The following is a 17,385-nucleotide window of genomic DNA, read 5'->3' as shown; positions in this document are numbered from 1 at the left end:
ATTATATATGTATATATCTATATATCTATATATATATATATCTATACACACACATGCATATATATGTATATATGCATATGTGTATATGTGTATATCTGTTCCTCTATATATATGTACACAGAAACATATGCATGTGTACATACACAAATTGTCCAAAATCTGCGTCTGACTGTGACTTTTACCAGATTTTGAGTCCTACCTCAGTCCATTGCCATCCACATGATTTTCAACAAATGGCTTCCTGTTTCAGGCCTCTGATTCCTCATTTATTCCATGATGTGCTAACTCATCTCTAGTATCCCTTTCTGCTCTCACAATCTATAGTTCTAAAAGACTAAACTGCACTTCTGTTACACACCTAGCAATGGATATGAATTGGACTGAATAGTTCTTGAGGGTCCCTTACAATTTTGAAATGATATCCTTATTCCCTTTCGTTTTCAGTAGCCTCCTTTTCTTAGAATTTTTATCTCTTTTCCATCCTTTTTCACATTCTATATTCCAGTTAAAGTTAAAATGTCTCTGCAGAATTCTGAAGAAAAAAGTGATGAAAAACTTTACAATATTGTTCTCCCCAGGTTGAAGAAGAGCAAAATGACACTCAAAGACAAAGGCAGGGTCTGAGTGTCAGTTCTTTGTAAGATGGAATTCTGAATAAGCCTCCATGAGTGAACAAAGAAATAGAAGCTACTACTTCCAAAATGACTCAGGCTGGTCACCATTTCGAGTGAGCAGTAACGCCGATGGGTGAGTGGCGATACAAATTCATGGAAGACAACACTCCATCAGGAAAAAGCTGTTCAGAATGTCTCTGTCAAGCCAACAGATGGCTATTGCCAACCCCCTTCCACCAGAGTACATAAATGCCAGAAAGACTGGCCTCCTCACAAACCAACTGCAGTAATTGCAGAAGATTGTCCTGAAGGCTCTATGGCAGCACAGTTTCTCTTTACCCTTCCAGCAGACTGTGGATGCGGCCAAGCTCACTCTCCCAGATTATTACAGCCTCCTAAAGCTCTTGGAACATAAATACTATGCGGAAGCCTCAGAATGTATAGAAGACTTGAAAATATTGTTTTGCAATTGTTTTGCAAGCCAGGTGATGACATTGTTCTAATGACACAAGTCTTAGAGAAACTGTTTCTGCAAAAACTGTCTCAAATGCCTTCAGAACAACTAGTGGCAGGTGGAAAGGAAAAAAAATGAAAAGGTACTCAACAATCTTCAGGAGTTTCCACTATGAAAGAAAAACCATTCCCTAAGGCATCAGAAAAGGTAGCTAAACAGCAAGTGATTCCATCTCCTCTATGTCCTCAGACGTTACTTTCTGCATTGCACATTGCTAAACTAGCTCCACCAAGCTATAACACACAAGCTGTAACATAAGTGAAAAGGGGTGTGAAAAGGAAAGCAGATACTATAACCTGTATAACGTGGATAGATACAGCAAGTAGTGAATCTTCATCAAGCCTGGTTGAGCACAAATCTGCTAAAATACCACTTGTAATAGAAAAAGTTGTCAAGAATATCATACCAGATTCTCAGCAAAAATATAGAGTTGGGAACATGTTAAATTAACTGAGTAATTAAAATACCGTAATGAAATTCTTGAAGAAATGTTTTCAAAGGACGAAGTAGCATATACTTGACCTTTCCATAAGCCTGTTGCCAGTACTGCTCTAGGACTCCATAAGTACAATGATGTTGTCAAAAATCCAATGGACCTTGGCACAACTAAAGAAAAAGGTATAACCAGAAATGTAAGGATGCACGTGAATTTGCTGCAGATGTTCAGTTAACGTTTATGAATTGCTGCAAGTATAACCCACCAGATCTTGAGGTGGTAGTGATGGCAAGAACACTTCAGATGTTTTTGAGATTCAGTTTCCAAGATCACAGATGAACCCATTGCAAGAATGTCTATGTGCTATATAGAAAAGGATGTCACCAAAGCATTCTGTAGAGAAAGTAGCAGTGATGCTTGCCAGGCCTAGAGTCTTCTTACCTCTATCCCGAGGTCTTCGGTTGGCCAAACCGGATGCTGGTATGAGAGAAAGAATGCTCCAGAGTCGAACAAGGGTTGAGCTTTATTTCAGGGTCTAGTTACAAGTGCAGGGGAATTCTTCCTTAGGAGGGAACGAAGAATCTCCCAAGGAGGCAAAGATCTTAGAATAAGAGATTGGAAGTAGAAGTATAAGTGGGGAGAGAGGGGGAGGGGAGAGAAGAGAGAGGAAAAGCTGAGCCTTGTTGTCCTCACCACTCCGCGCCCCTCCGCCCAAGAGAGCTTTCAGGCTTTCCTGATCCTACTTAAACCCTCCAGCAGCATAGTTTGCATCTGAATTCCGGGCTGTTAGATAACAATAGTGTGCCCAGATCCGGGACAATGTCGAGGGCGGGGAGAGCTCTCTCCCATCACGTTTCTCACGGGAAGAGGCGGAAATACACGAGATAGCTCGGTTCACCTCGATTCCCAGTCGTTTCCTGGGGGGTCTCGTGAGAACTCTAAGATTTAGAAGTTCCCACCTTTACCCGCCCGAGACTGTCCACCTGGAATTGAGCTTCCATCCCCAGCAGATGCTTCCTTTGAAGACAACTCTTTTGGAGAGTCTCCTGATGAGAGAGTGCAAAACTGCAAGAGCAGCTTAAATGTGTTCATCAACACCTGCAAGTTCTGTCTGAAGGACCTTACCAAAAGCTGAAGAAAAAGAATAAAAGATCTAAAAGAGAGAAGCAGAAAGAAACAAAAAAAAATGTATCAATAAAGATGAAAGTGAGAGGAAAAAAAATTAAGCAAATAACTACAGAAAAAGCTGAAAAATACCCTGCCAAACATTTCAAGGAACAAATGTTGGCAATAAATCTGGGGAGGAAGATAATGCTAAGCCTAGGAACTATGATGAAAAAAGGCAGTTAAGCTTGGCTATCAACAAACGCCGCAGAGATAAACTTGTGTGAGTCGTCCATATAACAGAGTTAGGAGAGCCATCTTTACTGAATTCTAATTCTGATGACAAAGAAATTGATTTTGAAACACTAAAAGCATCAATCCTGAGGGAAATAGAAAAATACGTTATGGTGTGGGAAAGAGACCCAGGAAATCTCACACTGTGAAAACACAAGTGTCCAAGGCCATGCGGGGGGCAGGGGGGTGCGGGGCACAAGGTTGAGCCAGAAGAGCAGCAGCAGTGACGGCGGTGGCAGCAGCTCCTCAGGCTGGGGTAGCAGCAGCAGCAACTCGAGCTCTTCTGATAGCAGGGATTCACGTTCAGGTTAGTGTCCCTTTTCCATCTCTCTGTGTAGGTGGCACACCTGTTCCTTGAAAGACCAGAACTGTTCTCTTTATGGAGTATTTGTTGCATCCAACAGGAAGGTGTGATTTGTACTGCCAGGTCCATTTGCCTTGCTTTCCATCCCAATCTTTCCCTCCCACCTTCAAGTATGTGAACTTGTATAAGTCTCTCATAGACTGGTAATGTCCCAGAGATAATGAACAGTTGATGAAATCAGAGAAGATTGCTTAATAAAAAGTTTGAAAATGTGAGATCTCCATCAACTTATCACAATAATAAAGGGTCGCTAAAGGCATGTCACTTCATAGTGACTGTGACTATCATCTGGTTCCTCATGGTAAGCAAGCCTAAAAAATGTTGTCTCTGGTGTGGGATACTTCATTCATAAATCCTCATCAGCAAAATGGGGAGGATGACTACAAATATGTCTCTCAAAAGGTTCATCAAAGTTTTAGGTGACATGATGTTTTGAAAGTACTTTTGAAAAACCATAGAAGGCCCACATAAATAATTAGGTTTTGCTATTTTTATTGTAACATCGTGACTAATCCGTGTGGGATAGAATGGATAGTGCAAAAGAAATCAAATATACCGAAAGCAGACAGCTTTGTGGGCTTAAAATTACAGTCCATATTTTCTGACTGATGAAGCACTTTTAAGACCTGTTCTTTAGGAAAATTGAGTCTGACAGAAATGTGAAATAGATGAAACTTCCTCAGTTTACTGAAAACACTATCCTTCTTGGCCTCCTGGGGTTGATTTTGAATTTCTAAGCAAAACTCACAATTCATGAATTTATTTTCACTAACATATTTTCTGTTTATTATGTTTGGGTTCCTGTTAGGAATGAAAAAGAAAAATATCTTTTGGATAAAAATGGAATCATACAGGATGAATTTGCCATGTTCAAAGTGGATGTAGACGCAGAAACAATTAAGGATCAGGAAAAATAAAATCAATATGTAGAAGACATTGAAGTTTTAAAAGCAAAGAATGATGAACTTCAAAAGGAATTACAACTGAATAAAGAAGCATTAATTAAATTCATATTCCACTAGGGTGGAAAAAATAAAAGTTCTGACAACTGGGAATGCAGTGTTGAACTCTAAATTAAACAATGCAAAGGGAAGGACAGCAGTCTAGAGAAAGAAATTGCATCATACTGTTCCCTTCTGATTTTTGCTCTTCATGCTCATGAGCCAAATGGGACATCAGAGAGAGCTCTTGAACATTCCTTTCAGGGACAACGTGAAGAATAGCTTCGTTTACAACACAAACTAAGTCATGACTTTTCTAGCCTAAGAGAAAACCGTGGTTCCCTTTGTTAAGAGCTCTCTAAAGGTGAACATAATCACTAGGTTAGAAAAAGAGGTGTACCATGTACATGATTCCCTCAGAAAAAAGACATTCATTTGAGAAAGCATACAGAGAGAATTACACCATGCAAAACAGAAGGCAAAAGGAATTTGAAAACACAATTGAACAGGAAAAGGATGAACCGATCAAATGCGTTGTCAAAGGGGCATGGTCAAGATGCTGGAGTAGAAGCACGCACCTCTAGCACTCTCCTCCCACAGCCCATTAGATACGTGTAAAAATTAAATCTAAACAAACTCGAGAGCAGCACAAGCCACAAAATGTCAGATTGAAAGAGATTTCCAGCCCTGAGTAGCCTTGAAGTCCACAGAAAAGGTCTGTCATGCTGTGCAGAGTGAACAACAGAATAGGTAGCACAGTGACAGGGACAAGACTGGAGCAAGCCTCAAGAAAGCACCAGCAGCAGCTGCAGGTCCCATATTCCTCAACTCACAAATGCCAAAGACAGCTTCAAAGGTCAGTGAGAAAGCTCTTTCATTTGGGTGAGAAGGGAATGCAGCAGTCTAGGTGCAGGACCCTTGCAGCTGCATCTTCCATTGTTGGAGCCCTGGCCTAAACCCCTGGGTGAACTGAGAAACTGATGTGGATCTCAATCCTGAGTGGGGACCTTGGGGTTAGAAGGAATGGTAGCTGGTGTGGTGGAGCTAGTGGAGTCTCTGTAGAGGGAATACTGCTCACTGACCAGACCAGAGGCCAGGAGAGGAATCAATCCCTCCCCCTTATTTTTGCCACCTCGCAGGAACTGAGAACTTACATGTAACCAGAGTAGACCCTCCTCTTGAAAAAGGATTCAAAAGTCAAGAAACTGGCTGCGGAAAAGTTCAAACAAGGGAAAAAACATGAGTATAAAAGACTATTTTCTTTGCGAACGGGTATTTCTTCCATTCTTTGGATGAGGAAGAACAATGCATACCATCAAGGGAAGTCAAGTCTTCTACATCCTAAACCTCTAAAATATATATGCAGTGGTCTCAGGCCATATAAGAGGTCAAAAATGATTTTCAAAATCAGCTAAGAGAGGTGGAGGAAAATTGGGAAGTGTTATGAGCGTAATGCAAGAACATCATGAAAAACGAGTCAACAGCTTGCGAAAAGACAACCAAAAAAATACTGAAAAATTTAGCACCTTTAAAAATAGACTACCTCAAATGGCTAAAGAAGCCCAAAAAGCCAATGAGGAGAAGAATGCTTTAAAGAGCACAATTAGTGAAATGGAAAAGGAGGTTCCAAATCTCACTGAAGAAAATAGTCCTTGAAAAATCAGAAAGGAGCAGATGGAAGCTATTGACTTAATGAGAAACCAAAAAATTACAAAACACCACCAAAACAATGAAAAGTAAAGAAGATAATGTGAAATATCTCACTGGAAAATCAACTGACCTGGGAAACAGGTCCAAGAGAGACAACTTAAAAATTAAGGAACTACCTGAAAGCCATGATCAGAAATAGAGCCTAGACATCATCTTTCATGAAATTATCAAGGAAACTTGCCCTGATATTCTGGAACCAGTGGGCAAAATAAATACTGAACGAATTCACCAATCACTTCCTGAAAGTGACTTGAAAAAAAAACCCACCTAGGAATATTGTAGGCAAATTCCAGAGATCCCAGGTCAAAGAGAAAATATTTCAAGCAGCCAGAAAGAATCAATTTGAGTATTGCAGCAATACAATGGGGACAACACAGGATCTGGAAGCTTCTACATTACGGGATCAAGGTGCTTGCAATATGATATTGCAGATGTCAAAGAAAATAGGACTAAACTGAAAGATCACCTAGGAAGTGAAACTGAATATAACACTTTAAGAGAAAAAAATGGTCATTCAATGAAATCGAGGACTTTCAAGAATTCTTGACGAAAAGACCAGAGCTGAATAGAAAATTAGACTTTCAAACACAAGAATCAAGAGAAGTATAAAAAGGTAAACAGTGAAGAGAAATCATAAGTTATATACTAACCTGAAATATTTACATTCTTACATGGAATGATAATATTTGTAACTCTTGAAACTCTTCTCAGTATTTAGGTAGTGGAAGGGATTATACACACACATACACACACACACATAAGTAAATATATATGTATATATGGAGAGAGGGAGAGAGAGAGAGAGAGAGAGAGAGAGAGAGAGAGAGAGAGAGAGAGAGAGAGAGAGAAAGAGAGAGAGAGGGAGAGAGAGAGGGAGAGAGGGCAGAGATTGACTTAAATAGGAAGGGATGATATCTAAATAAATAAAATTAAGGTAAGGCAGAGGTGAGAGGAAAAAAGTGAAGCTTGCTCTCATCACGTTTGATTTAAAGAGGGAAGAACATGCAAACTCAATTTGGCATGAAAATTTATCTTACACTACAGGAAAGTACGGGGGAAAGGGATAAGTAGGGTTTGGGAGATGACAGAAGGGAGGGTAAATGGGAGGAGGAAGTAATTACAAACAATCAGTTTTGAGGAGTTTTAGAAATGACTCTTGTGAATTGTTTTTTCACATAACTGGGAAATAAGAAATGCAGGTAATGGGGTGTAGAAAACTGTATGGGGTATAGAAATGTATCTTGCCCTACTGGAAAAGAGAGAATATAGAGATATGGGAAGGAAGGGGTGTGATACAAGGGAGGGGAGACTGGGGGAAGGGGTCATGAGAATGTACACTGTTTTGGGGTGGGGGAGGGGAGAGATGGGGAGAAAATTTAAAACTCACAATCTTGTGGAAATGCATGTTGAAGATTAAAAATAAATAAATAAATTGGGAAAAAATACGCAAAAATACATCTTGTCAAAAACGACCTTATCCAAGAAATACATGCCCAAATTCAGTGTTCAAATATGTTCCTTCAGCTACAGCATGAAGACACCCAAAAGACAGTCATCCTTCAAGAAAAGCTATTGAGTCTTGCCCAGGTACAGTTTCTTGATCTCTTCAATAGAGTTTATGCTGATACTAAAAAGGAAGTTCTTGTGATAGAAGAGAGAAAAAAATGGTTAAATCAGTGAATGTAACCAATTTAAAAAGCAAACATGTAAATATGAAAATGAGAAAGCTGAGCAGAGGTAGATCTTTAAATAATGTATCTGATAAGCATTTAACTTTCAGAAATGGAAGTTAAAGTAATTTTGATCAAAATAATTGAGGAATTTGAATTTTCAGCAGGTAGACATTTTTAACTTTATTTTAAAAATTCTGCTATGTAAGAAAGGAGCATGAGAACCAATAATATGACATATGATAAGAAAATAATGACATAATAGTCTCTAAGTTAATATGAATGTAATAAATCAGTGGAATAAAATAAGCATAATTAAATAAAGAAATGACAATAATCTTAAATAAAAAATAAAATAAAAAATGAAATTATACAAATAAAATTTTAAAATCATCTTTTAGGCTAGATGGCTCACTTTGCTGAAAGAAATTATGTACTGCATGAAATTTTGACAATAAATATTGATAGGGGTAATCATTAATGCAGAAGTACTGATAAATTTATTCTTCTAACAATATTCCTAATGTTCCATTTTAATACTGTAATGGAATAAATTATTTGAAGTGCTAAAACTTAAGAAAAATTCTACAATGTCATGCTAGGAATAATATCACAATTCAAATCAGACATCTCTTTTGAGATACTAGAGCATATTACCACTACATGTTTTACAAGAATGTAACCATGCTGAACAATCCGAGTAGTTGCAACTCAGACTTCTCTGAACTAATTTTTGAAACACTAAAGATTGTATCATATTTTTAGTGAAATTCCAAACACGAACCACCACTTTTCTGTAAAACTGAGGACAGTAATTCTGTTCAAAAGGATTATGTTTATGCATGTAGCATTAACTTTTGTGTGTTACTGATCTTATTTTTTAATTGTGCTTCCCTAGGATTTTTTCATTTATCTCCATTTTTTTTTATTGCTTTGACACTTATTCTTGCACAGTGTCCAAAATTGCAGACTCTGGAAGATAATCTTGATTTATGAAATCAGTAATAGAAATTATTTGGACATATTTCTATCAGGCTAAAGTCAGATACCTGCAACAAAATTTCGTCTTTCCCTCAAATATCATTTGCAGACAGTAGTTTCACAGCAAGTCACATCATTTTATCGAATTGATAATGAAGATCAGAAAAAACTACAGAAGCAAAAAAATAAAACTAAAATCAAATTACGCAATTAATAATTTGTCCCTGATTAATGAAAAGTATATTCAGTATGATGTTTCTCTTTTTTCACCAATATTATAAACGTTCTGAAAACTACTACTACTACTACTAATGCTACTGCCAATGCTACCCCTACTACTAGTACTACTAGTACTACTGTTGCTGCTACTACTACTACCACTACTACCGCTACCACTACTACAACAACTCCTCCTACTCTACTCTTCAACTTCAAGAGACTTTTGACTGAATGTTTTCCCAGGCTCCTTTTTGGACTTTTCACCTGTCTTGACTTCTTAATCTCCTGAATTCCACGTGTCATCAGATAGCACATAATTTAGGATTTAAGTGTATATTCATTATGGTGTTCACATCTGTTATCAAACTATCATTTCTTTTTTCTAAGTCTTTGTAACTCAACTAGAAAAATGTTCCTACAAGACAGGGATTACTTATACTTTGTCATTTTTGAAAGAATTCCTTTTCACAGCATGTTAGCAGTAGAAGTAATTTTATTATTGTAGTAGTAAAAGTAGTACGAGTAGTTGTGATAGTAGTGGTAGCAGTAATTCTAGTAGCAGGAGTACGAGTATTAGCAGTAGTACTAGCAGTAGAAGAATAAGAACAAGAAGAAGAAAACGAAAGATTTATTTGTGGATTTTGCCATGAGTTGAAAGTTAAGCTAAAATTAAAATTGTTGCAAGGTGACATTTGGACTAAAGCACTTTGAGTTTTTCTAGTCTGATTTTTTTAAACAAATTTTCAATTTCCCAGAGCCCTCAATGGCAAAATACATATTCCATATATAATTATTGTATCGTTACTATTATTATTTTTGGAAATTGTTACAATGAAGGCAAAGTTAAGCGTAGAATAACATTGCAGTCAAATTTTCCTAAAGAGTTCACTTTATTACCATCAAGTAGATTTCTCCATTCTCGGTTGCTTTCCCATATTTGTATGTAATTATGTATGCTATTCATCATTATGCCAACCAAAAAAGTATGGAAGTGGATAATAGCGATGTTCTTCAAAACATTTTCAGCCTAGTATCCATCATACGTGATAAAGTAAGTGAAATTTAAGCCAATGTGGTCAAAAACAGAATTTTTGAGGATGAGATTCTTTTCCACTTAGAGGTACTTTGAAGGAATTATGCATAGAAAGTTGAGCCTGGGGTTAGAAAGATCTGATATCAAATGTTGCCTCAGATGCTATCTGTGTGATACAAGTCATTTAATCTTTCTCATTTGGGGGATAATAACAACAGCTGTTTCCCAGGATTGGTGTAAGAATCAAAAGAGATAATAATTGTAAATCTCTTAGCTTTGTGGCCTTTATTTTAGGCACATATTAGACACTTGATAAATGCTACTGTCTCTGCTCCAAAAACATAGTGACCATTGTCGATTATGTTAAACTAATCACGGCCTCCCACATTTTCATAAGCACTTCCTAATTTTAAAAAAGTGTTCTCTTCACCTGGTTCATTTCAGTTTACTTGTCTTAACTAAGAAATTATTGTGAGGGCCAGTCTCATTCCTATGGAAACTTTTTTCTTTTGCATTTTCATGTTTCAGAAATTTTTCTAAGTTTCAGAAATCAGTATAGCAAAGAAATAAGCTTTGTTTTCCATTTAACTCCCCTATCACTCATTGTCTTCATTTCCCTCCTTCTTTTAGGAGCACACTGATGGAAATAATAACCTTCCAAAGCTTTTGGCTTCAGGCTGCAGTCAAAAAACTAGGTGTGGACCGAGCCCTCGAAGGTAAAGCAAGGAAGCAATAAGTTGGAGTCCATCTTTGGCAGTACAAATTACCTCATTTTATTTGTGATCAGGGAAAACTGGCACCCTTTTTCGTCTAATGTCCCAGAGCATGCAAGTTTTCAGTATGTCAGCTTTCAGTCAAATTACAGTTTCTTCCTTGTTCAAAACTTACATCATCAACTAGTGCATGTTAATTATGCTAATTGCACTATAGTAGGTCCTCAGTAGGTTGCAAAGGCTTTGTGTAAGACATGCCCTTTCTTCTTGAAGAATCTGCAGCCTCAATAGGAAGCCAATGCAAAATAGAGGAATTTCATTTTTAATATAAGATAACACATAAACAACTATTGAGGGAATGATATACACATAAGTATTTATAAAAGGGAGAGATCACTACAATTGGAGATTACAGTGGATGGGATTAATCCCGTGGTGTTCTTCTTAACACAAGAAACACTCCATGCAAATTTGCGGAGGTAACAACTCTACTGGAAGAACAATTGCCAGATACTTAAATTTTATGCATGCAAATGTACTTATGTTTTTATGGATCAACTATCCTATGCCATCTGTTACATCCTCAGTTGTAGCCATACATAAATGAACACATTTTATGTACCCGGGACTAGTGCCGCTCATATTCCTTAAAATGAATTCTGTTTCCTCATTAACCAGTTCTTAAACATGGGTTTTTTCTCCTCTGATTGTTTTCCCATGGTACTGGCATCTTAACACTTAAAACACAGTCTTTCTGTGATCCTTCTGCTTTTTTTTAGAACGTCTTCAACATCTATATAAACACAAAAAGCCATACCCATATCAACACATTTTTTTTATTCAATACTGTAGAGAAATCTTTGGCAAAGTCATCACATATAATATAAAGAATTACGTCCTAATTTAGTTATTAGTTTCTATTTGTATGCGTATTTTCTTCAACTAAGATTAGAAACTTAAAAGGTATTGCATATCTATGGCATCTTTCTCTCCCTTTATAAAACGTGCCTAATTCTAAGGACCTCCCAGAGCCAACATGATAAATGTAATGCAGTCAACATTCAATACAGCAAATGTTTCATTTTTTTTAAAGACACAATTAAAATGCCTTAAAAATATATGTACTGAATGTGTTAATCACTCAGGGAAGATGAAATGATTAAACATTTTGGGTCAATGGCTTGTAATCTTCTGAGTGATTTAGATATGATAAGGAAACATGAATAAAAGTTAATAAACATGTCTTCATTGTGAAGTTTTAATTAAAACGTTCATTTTGAAAACAGATAGTTTTGCAATTTTTAGGAAAACTTTCATGAGAAAGTCTCCTTATTAAGCCATAGTTGACCACTTTGTTTCACTTGTACATAGATAGGAATTATAATCACTCCTTCCCTTTGCCAATCAGCTCACCTTCACTTCATTTTATTTCATTGAATCGTGTGGCGTAAGATCTATACATGTGTTCTTACTTCTGCAGCTCCTTAATCAACAATTTGTTTCACCCTTCTGTTCTCTGCAACTATATCTATGAAAATGGGTGTACTCAATATTACTCAATGGTCTTACTTGCTCTCTGTTCATGGCTTGGACCACCATAGATGCTGGGGCATCTATATCACCATATAATTCCCTTATGAATAGAAGTTTATTTTTGCCATTAAAAAAACAACAACTAGTCTATATTCAGACTGTAGTCAGCTGATTCTGATGTCATTTCCAGGAATCAATCTTTTCTTTTCTCATAATAACCAATTTCATTTCTTCTTTGTGTGTGGTTTTCTTTTGCTTTGGGTAGTTACCTTCAAATTCTGGAAAAAAATCATCAGAAGAGACATGCAGACAGAGAAATATTCTAAATCATCGTAAAAGCCTTTGTTCTCTTTCATTTCTCAAACGTGAGTTATGTTTTTCAGCATACCTTCTAGAATCCCCTTTTCTTCAATCTTTCTTCTGAAGTCACTAAACATCAAAAGAAGTTATGATTTGAATAATACCTCTTTATTTCTCACAGAAGGTCTCTTCTTTGCTCTATTCAACACATTATTGGCATGGAGGTAACAATTATCTTCATGGTGGTCTTTTTATAAAGACTTGTCGTAATCATTGCTGTATGTGATGGCCAATTATGGCGAAAGATGGATCTTGTTGCTTTGGAGCACGTAGTGAAACCAACAATGATCGATCCCTCTAAGCTATCTTTCAGTTTCACTAGAATTTTATTTTGTCTTCTCCCTTACTGTGGTGACTTCATTAAGGGTGTTAAGGATTTTTTGCAATAACAGAGCAATTTCTCAGTCATCCTACACTGAAATTACCAACGGTTAAGTTAATATTCATAAAATGACTTAAACTATGATTGTCTCAATACCATCTCCACTGCGTGGAAGGAGGGATGTCGTTGAAAAGGACTAAAAGCCATTTATGCTTTTATCTAAGTAAGTACGAAGCATATACACACTACCTACAAGGTCATTTGTTTTACACGGTGGGCAAATGAACTCGGAATTAAAATAGGACTTGGACGCACTTGAACTGAGCTTTCAAAAGATACTGGGAATTCTGAAAGACCCAGGGAAGGTGGGATTATATGCCTGGCATGGGAGAAAGTCTTTGGAATATCTTGGAGATAGAAGATGGAATAACATTTTTTTCTTTTTTAATTATTATTTTATGTGTTTCCAGTGTTCTACAATCACTTCCATATATCTTAGATTTTTCTCTCATCCCTTCCTCTCCGTCCTCCTCTCTGCACCCGCCCTCCATGAGAAAACATACAATTTCATATGGGGTCTATACATACATTCGTACTCAATTCATTTTCATCTTATTCGTGTTCCTTAGAAGAATTAAAACGAATGGGAGAAATCATCAAACAAAAGAAAACATAATACAAAAGAAAATATTCTCCTTCATTCTGTGATCCAATTTCGTAGTTCTTTGTCTGCATGTGAAAGGCGTTTTACCTTAAGAGACCATTCTGAATTTTTTAAGTCCTTGCATTGCAACGAAGGACTACGTCCACTAGAAACATTTCTCACACACTGTGGTTGGTGCTGTGCGAAAAGGATTTCTGGTTCTGCTCCTTTCACTCAGCATCATTTCATACAAGTTTTTCCAGGTCTCTCAAAGTCTTCCTCTTCATCATTTCTTATAGTACATTAACATTCCATTACCGTTAAATACCACAGTTTATACAGCTGTTCCCCAATTGATGGTCATCGCCTTGATTTCCAGTTTTGGGCCACCACAAAGAGAGCTGCTATGAATATTTTTCTCCATGGACACATACATGTGTTTCTTCTTCATCCCCGAAGAACACCTTCCCATCAAAGAATTGATGACACTTGAATTTGTTCTGAGTGAGGGAGGGCTGTGCAACATCAATAGAATCACTTCGTCCCCAGAGCCATCTGAATCTAGTGAAGTGATATTCCTCAGGAAGCCTGGAGATGACCACAGATGCAATGGGAGACCTTGGCACTTTTAGGCCAATGGCTATACAGGTATTCCCTTAGGGTGACTCCTTGCTCATTCATTGAATAGGCCTCTTTAAGAAGTAGTCAGAGTATGGACACTCCTGCCTTCAGAGTGATTATTAAGAGTCCAAATACTAAGGCCCAAAATAAACCCTCACCTCAGAGCGTAGATACTCTTTTCAGGGCTGAAGGGCAAGACTATTGTGACTCTGTGCCTCGTTAGAAATTAGCAAAACATGTCTGAGGCCCATTACTGGATGGGGAGGTCTTGAATTCTTCCCCCATGATCCATTAACCTTACATTAACCTTACGTTCAGCCCGAAGGGCATTCTCGACTCTTGCGTAGGCAACAGACATTATCATTACTTAAGTAAACACGAAATAATTCCCACAAACCCATTTTGAACTTCACATTTGCAGAATACAGAACAGAAAAACTAATTACGATACTGGCCATAAGATTGGAGGCACAAAATTATAGTACATGAGAAGTCGGCATACTCCACACCAGGTCACACTCAATACAAACAAAATGTCCAAATAATGGTGTATGTGTATGTTGTAAGAGTGACCTCATATCTGTCTATACTATTCAAACTATTTCATTTGTCTCCTGAAAGGGAAACTATACCACTTTAATCGTTATCAACAGTGATTTCCCATTTCATCTTCTCTTCCTGTATCTATGAAGGGGTTTTAAGAATTGAAGTAATGAATGAGGAAACAATCTTTCCTTCCTTCTTTATAACTTAAAGATGGAAATAGAATTTATCTTAGCGTGGTTTCTAAAATCTGCACAAGGAGAATGCATGTATTTTGAATCTCAAATGAAGTCAGTGTCTGCCTGAATAAAGAAATAATTCGAATGTAACAGACAATGGAGGAGCTGCTTTCATTCAGTACTCTCTGCCCTTCCTTGGCGATAATGTATTGTATTTCATCATTTCCAGGAATTTTCTTCTCTGTTAAGGACCTCTTACGGGTCATTTTGTGTTTAGAATGAAGCTTAATGAAGACAATTTTAATGTTTGAAATTAACTATTTTGAAGCATAGGATATGAAACTGATTTTATTTTTAGAGAAAAATGTTATATTGATCCAATGAAAATAAAGAGGGCACAATTTGCTCAACACAGAAGAAAATTGTATTCCCAACCTGAGACATGACTACTGTGCTAAAAAATGTTCACATGTCTCTTTGCATTTAATCGTGAGAAATTCATGATTGTGTTCATAATAATATTAATTTATTACGTCAGTAGCTTTTCTGTTGAAAGTCTAAAATCAAATATACTGAGGTCTTAATTTTATTAGTCATTTCTTTGAATGTCTATATTCTTTATATGATTTTTTGAGTTCTGTGTATTATCTTGACTTCCTTTTTCCTCATTTACCTCACTGTTCTGACTTGGTTTTTCATTTGACTTCAGATGTGACAGGAGTTGGAAGAAAATATAACCAGGGAACTCAATGAAGGTATGTTCTAACAGCTCACAAATAAAATGTTATATTTAGATCCTATACCTGATTTTTAAATATGGTGGAAAACTTCCACAGAGGTGCTGTTTCATTTCCACATCCCTCTTCTTCATCCCGTTGATGCAACCAGGGACTCTTCTTTGCAGGTGAAGTGCAAGATTTAGCAGCTTCTTTCCAATAAGCTAGAAAGGTGGCACAAGCCCTCTTGTGTCTGTTTTCAGAAGAGAAGCCTGGTCAATTAAAGAGAGACTCAGATGCTGAAGCCTGCTCAGTAAGTAATGAATCTTTGGCCACCATATCCCATGAAACAGAAGGAAGAATACTGCTGAGTTCTCGGTAGCACCTTCTGATCTTCAAATGAGAAATGAGTCACATTGGGCGAATGCCCTCAGGATGATAGAGGATTAAGGACTGTCTGGATTAGAAAGCTATTGAAGTCATATTCAATGCTGAGAGTCTATTGTTCTGTTTAATCCTGTGATTCTACGATGATTTCATAAGGGTGAGGAGACAGGGGGCAAACGGTACTAAGAATGACAGGATTGAAAAACCGTTTACAAATATCAATATAATTGTTAGAATCTCAATGGACACTCTTTGTCCCATGACCAACAGTACTGAAAATCAAAGCAAAATTTTTATTGACGCCCTGGTTATCAGTTTAACCAAAAGATACAAAGAAGTTGCCGCTAACTGCTATTGTGGTTTTTATTTTATTGAAACAGGCAAATCAAATTATTGGCATGATTGATTGTGTGGTGAACTCAAAAGCAAACATCAGCATACTTAAGTAGGAAGTAAAGTTCAACATGAGCATAAGTAAAGAGGTTTTCATGAACACCATCCTGATTGTTATTTATATAGTGTTTTCTACAGCAAAAATTTAAAAGAAGATCATAGTAACAATTGGCTGAAATCAAGGCAACACACATCTTAAGTGTAATAAGAAGATGAACTTTATTATAGCACTTGAAACATTGAAAGCATTGTGTTTGAACTTTAAAACACCTTGTAGGGTAGATGACTTCCCCAAGAGCTTGAGTTCAACTCATCCCTATGATAAGATACATGCTGCCTATGACACCATGACCAACTTCCTTCACTTCAAAGGGCTCAGGACACTCTTAGGCTCAGTTGTACCAGTGACAATTTTCATGCTTCTCACACACAGAATTCCTTCATATAATGAATCCTTTGTCCCAAGGAAAAGTAAAGAATTACACACATACATATATGTGGTATGTGTATACATACACACATATAAACATACATATATATAAGGTCAATTGATTTTCCTTCGTTCCTTTCCCAGCAGCTACTGATAAACTTTGATTACAAACCTTGACGGACTTCTCCAATAGACAACAGACTGAAAAATCCTTGAGAATGTCAAAGATGAATTAGCATCCAGAAATACGCTTAGAGGAAGAAATAATGTTTATGTATCAAATGAACTATGTTTGACAATGTTTACTGCTTTTCCATTAAATATACAAATGTGAAAAAATCTTGACTTCGAAAATATGTTGTCATGTTTTAATATGCACCAGGTGTATATGTATGAAAATATGTTTGTACAATCCTTTATTAAAAACGTTTATTTCACTATATTTTTAACAGTGTCCCTCAAATTGTTAGTTGTTGCAGGAATTCTCGAGACCACTAAATTGGCTAGAACACTTTAATTACCTATCGTTGAACATTATAATGTAATTTCTATTTAAGAAATAATAGATAAGACAGGTTTACTTCTTATTCAGATACAATTGCTAAACTAGTTGTCATTTTTAATTAAAAAAGAAGACAAGCTTACTTTCAGATGTATTTTTCCTT

The 17,385-nt window shown here is 36.7% G+C and overlaps 2 long non-coding RNA genes and 1 pseudogene across 2 annotated transcripts; all 3 read left to right on the top strand.

Annotated features, from left to right (window-relative positions):
- Positions 1 to 102: 102 nt before the first annotated feature.
- Positions 103 to 6,509, top strand: LOC140524332 (bromodomain testis-specific protein-like; annotated as a pseudogene).
- A 7-nt stretch (positions 6,510 to 6,516) lies between these two features.
- LOC140524333 (uncharacterized) lies at positions 6,517 to 10,813 on the top strand. The gene is made up of 3 exons (XR_011973667.1): positions 6,517 to 6,590; positions 7,502 to 7,564; positions 10,511 to 10,813. It is a non-coding gene; the product is annotated as an uncharacterized lncRNA (long non-coding RNA).
- A 4,688-nt stretch (positions 10,814 to 15,501) lies between these two features.
- On the top strand, positions 15,502 to 17,162 carry LOC140524334 (uncharacterized). The gene is made up of 2 exons (XR_011973668.1): positions 15,502 to 15,549; positions 16,865 to 17,162. It is a non-coding gene; the product is annotated as an uncharacterized lncRNA (long non-coding RNA).
- Positions 17,163 to 17,385: the final 223 nt, after the last annotated feature.

Source organism: Notamacropus eugenii, chromosome 2 (genome assembly GCF_028372415.1).
Source record: "Notamacropus eugenii isolate mMacEug1 chromosome 2, mMacEug1.pri_v2, whole genome shotgun sequence".
In the NCBI taxonomy this organism is placed as follows: domain Eukaryota; kingdom Metazoa; phylum Chordata; class Mammalia; order Diprotodontia; family Macropodidae; genus Notamacropus; species Notamacropus eugenii.
The sequence above is the reverse complement of the archived record's forward strand: the minus strand, read 5'-3'. Positions and strand labels throughout refer to the sequence as shown.